Raw genomic sequence first — 5,000 nt, 5'->3', positions numbered from 1 at the left:
AGTCCGGGAATACGGGGTGCATCGTATGTAACGTTCGATGTACATATAAAGCCTGGTAGGTGTTGGGATTATATCTGCAACACGGGCATTATCGAAAGATGGTTAAGTGGAGTCACCCAAAGGGTGCCGTGCGTTATAAGGTACGTAATGCACAGTAGAGATACATTGTCGGGAGGTGGAACCCGAAAAATGTACAAGTCCGGGAATACGGAAAAGTTCCCCATGAAAGGCTGGGGATACAATTATTGATACAAATAATGTGCCTAAGGGTACATTTATTTTTCTAAGTCCCAGAAATCCGTCACTGAACATCACGACTTACGAAGACATGTTCCCCCGGTCCTCCCATATACGGCACGGGGACAAGTATGAAGAATGAAAATCATGTGTGTATGGAACATATAATGTGCCTGAGAGCACATTTTTTTTCTAAGTCCCAGAAATCCGTCACTGAACATCACGACTTACGAAGACATGTTCCCCCGGTCCTCCCATATACGGCACCGGGACAAGTATGAAGAATGAAAATCATGTGTGTATGAAACATATAATGTGCCTGAGAGCACATTTTTTTTCTAAGTCCCAGAAATCCGTCACTGAACATCACGACTTACGAAGACATGTTCCCCCGGTCCTCCCATGTACGGCACGGGGACAAGTATGAAGAATGAAAATCATGTGTGTATGAAACATATAATGTGCCTGAGAGCACATTTTTTTTCTAAGTCCCAGAAATCCGTCACTGAACATCACGACTTACGAAGACATGTTCCCCCGGTCCTCCCATATACGGCACGGAGACAAGTATGAAGTATGAAAATTTTTGGTCACAGCGTGAAATCCCTCTAATGATCATGAAAATAGCATCGGATCACTTATCTGACCATAAAAAGTGAACCAAAACCCTATTTGGACAAACTTTTTGGTCCTATGAAAAAATCACTTTTCATATATGTCATGGTCGAAAATTTTCTAAGTCCCAAAAAATCACATATTCTCGAATATCTCGAAAACTACTTATCGGACAGGGGTCAACCAAGGTGTTTTAGAAAGGTCTTTACTAGCTCTATTTAATGAGCCATAGCGACTTTCAAGTGATTTTTTGACACTTTTTCGCATATCGGCATCCTTGGTTCCCATACTGGCCATAGGCCATAGGGCACCGAACGGCCAACTTTTGGTCCGGGGGTGAAATTTTTTTTTCACGAGATTTTGATGAAAATGGCTTCGGAACGCGTTTCTAATAATGAAAAGTGAAACCAAACAGTATTTGCGAAGAAAAAATTGTCCTATGAAAAAATCACTTTTTCTTAGGGTACGGGTCAAAAATTTTCTAAGTCCCAAAAAATCACTTATTCTCGAATATCTCGAAAACTACGTATCGGACAGGGGTCAACCAAGGTGTTTTAGAAAGGTCTTTACAAGCTCTATTTAATGAGCCATAGCGACTTTCAAGTGATTTTTTGACACTTTTTCGCATATCGGCATCCTTGGTTCCCATACTGGCCATAGGCCATAGGGCACCGAACGGCCAACTTTTGGTCCGGGGGTGAAATTTTTTTTTCACGAGATTTTGATGAAAATGGCTTCGGAACGCGTTTCTAATAATGAAAAGTGAAACCAAACAGTATTTGCGAAGAAAAAATTGTCCTATGAAAAAATCACTTTTTCTTAGGGTACGGGTCAAAAATTTTCTAAGTCCCAAAAAATCACATATTCTCGAATATCTCGAAAACTACTTATCGGACAGGGGTCAACCAAGGTGTTTTAGAAAGGTCTTTACAAGCTCTATTTAATGAGCCATAGCGACTTTCAAGTGATTTTTTGACACTTTTTCGCATATCGGCATCCTTGGTTCCCATACTGGCCATAGGCCATAGGGCACCGAACGGCCAACTTTTGGTCCGGGGGTGAAATTTTTTTTTCACGAGATTTTGATGAAAATGGCTTCGGAACGCGTTTCTAATAATGAAAAGTGAAACCAAACAGTATTTGCGAAGAAAAAATTGTCCTATGAAAAAATCACTTTTTCTTAGGGTACGGGTCAAAAATTTTCTAAGTCGCAAAAAATCACATATTCTCGAATATCTCGAAAACTACGTATCGGACAGGGGTCAACCAAGGTGTTTTAGAAAGGTCTTTACAAGCTCTATTTAATGAGCCATAGCGACTTTCAAGTGATTTTTTGACACTTTTTCGCATATCGGCATCCTTGGTTCCCATACTGGCCATAGGCCATAGGGCACCGAACGGCCAACTTTTGGTCCGGGGGTGAAATTTTTTTTTCACGAGATTTTGATGAAAATGGCTTCGGAACGCGTTTCTAATAATGAAAAGTGAAACCAAACAGTATTTGCGAAGAAAAAATTGTCCTATGAAAAAATCACTTTTTCTTAGGGTACGGGTCAAAAATTTTCTAAGTCCCAAAAAATCACTTATTCTCGAATATCTCGAAAACTACGTATCGGACAGGGGTCAACCAAGGTGTTTTAGAAAGGTCTTTACAAGCTCTATTTAATGAGCCATAGCGACTTTCAAGTGATTTTTTGACACTTTTTCGCATATCGGCATCCTTGGTTCCCATACTGGCCATAGGCCATAGGGCACCGAACGGCCAACTTTTGGTCCGGGGGTGAAATTTTTTTTTCACGAGATTTTGATGAAAATGGCTTCGGAACGCGTTTCTAATAATGAAAAGTGAAACCAAACAGTATTTGCGAAGAAAAAATTGTCCTATGAAAAAATCACTTTTTCTTAGGGTACGGGTCAAAAATTTTCTAAGTCCCAAAAAATCACTTATTCTCGAATATCTCGAAAACTACGTATCGGACAGGGGTCAACCAAGGTGTTTTAGAAAGGTCTTTACAAGCTCTATTTAATGAGCCATAGCGACTTTCAAGTGATTTTTTGACACTTTTTCGCATATCGGCATCCTCGGTTCCCATACTGACCATAGGCCATAGGGCACCGAACGGCCAACTTTTGGTCCGGGGGTGAAATTTTTTTTTCACGAGATTTTGATGAAAATGGCTTCGGAACGCGTTTCTAATAATGAAAAGTGAAACCAAACAGTATTTGCGAAGAAAAAATTGTCCTATGAAAAAATCACTTTTTCTTAGGGTACGGGTCAAAAATTTTCTAAGTCCCAAAAAATCACTTATTCTCGAATATCTCGAAAACTACGTATCGGACAGGGGTCAACCAAGGTGTTTTAGAAAGGTCTTTACAAGCTCTATTTAATGAGCCATAGCGACTTTCAAGTGATTTTTTGACACTTTTTCGCATATCGGCATCCTTGGTTCCCATACTGGCCATAGGCCATAGGGCACCGAACGGCCAACTTTTGGTCCGGGGGTGAAATTTTTTTTTCACGAGATTTTGATGAAAATGGCTTCGGAACGCGTTTCTAATAATGAAAAGTGAAACCAAACAGTATTTGCGAAGAAAAAATTGTCCTATGAAAAAATCACTTTTTCTTAGGGTACGGGTCAAAAATTTTCTAAGTCCCAAAAAATCACATATTCTCGAATATCTCGAAAACTACTTATCGGACAGGGGTCAACCAAGGTGTTTTAGAAAGGTCTTTACAAGCTCTATTTAATGAGCCATAGCGACTTTCAAGTGATTTTTTGACACTTTTTCGCATATCGGCATCCTTGGTTCCCATACTGGCCATAGGCCATAGGGCACCGAACGGCCAACTTTTGGTCCGGGGGTGAAATTTTTTTTTCACGAGATTTTGATGAAAATGGCTTCGGAACGCGTTTCTAATAATGAAAAGTGAAACCAAACAGTATTTGCGAAGAAAAAATTGTCCTATGAAAAAATCACTTTTTCTTAGGGTACGGGTCAAAAATTTTCTAAGTCCCAAAAAATCACTTATTCTCGAATACCTCGAAAACTACGTATCGGACAGGGGTCAACCAAGGTGTTTTAGAAAGGTCTTTACAAGCTCTATTTAATGAGCCATAGCGACTTTCAAGTGATTTTTTGACACTTTTTCGCATATCGGCATCCTTGGTTCCCATACTGGCCATAGGCCATAGGGCACCGAACGGCCAACTTTTGGTCCGGGGGTGAAATTTTTTTTTCACGAGATTTTGATGAAAATGGCTTCGGAACGCGTTTCTAATAATGAAAAGTGAAACCAAACAGTATTTGCGAAGAAAAAATTGTCCTATGAAAAAATCACTTTTTCTTAGGGTACGGGTCAAAAATTTTCTAAGTCCCAAAAAATCACTTATTCTCGAATATCTCGAAAACTACGTATCGGACAGGGGTCAACCAAGGTGTTTTAGAAAGGTCTTTACAAGCTCTATTTAATGAGCCATAGCGACTTTCAAGTGATTTTTTGACACTTTTTCGCATATCGGCATCCTTGGTTCCCATACTGGCCATAGGCCAACTTTTGGTCCGGGGGTGAAATTTTTTTTTCACGAGATTTTGATGAAAATGGCTTCGGAACGCGTTTCTAATAATGAAAAGTGAAACCAAACAGTATTTGCGAAGAAAAAATTGTCCTATGAAAAAATCACTTTTTCTTAGGGTACGGGTCAAAAATTTTCTAAGTCCCAAAAAATCACATTTTCTCGAATATCTCGAAAACTACTTATCGGACAGGGGTCAACCAAGGTGTTTTAGAAAGGTCTCAACAAGCTCTAAATAATGGGCCATAGCGACTTTTTAGTGATTTTTTGACAAATTTTGTCATATCGGCATCCCGAGTTCCCATACTGGCCATAGGCCATGGGGCCCCGAACGAAAAAATTTTGGTCCGAGGGTCAAAATTTTTTTTCTCATAAATTTGTTCAAAACGCCGTCGGAACGCGCCTTAGATCATGAAAAGTGAAAAGAAACAGTATTTTGCAAAAGTTGGGGTGGCCTATGACTTACATGGCCACGTCCTAGGTCCGAGTTCCCGAGGTCGTGTTCTTCAGTGGCGGAAAAAAATGGCCACTTGTGGGAGATGCAAAATGTTCATTTTGTATTATAGGGGACAC

Source organism: Anopheles stephensi, unplaced genomic scaffold (genome assembly GCF_013141755.1).
Source record: "Anopheles stephensi strain Indian unplaced genomic scaffold, UCI_ANSTEP_V1.0 ucontig251, whole genome shotgun sequence".
Lineage (NCBI taxonomy): Eukaryota > Metazoa > Arthropoda > Insecta > Diptera > Culicidae > Anopheles > Anopheles stephensi.
Note: the sequence above shows the minus strand (reverse complement) of the source record.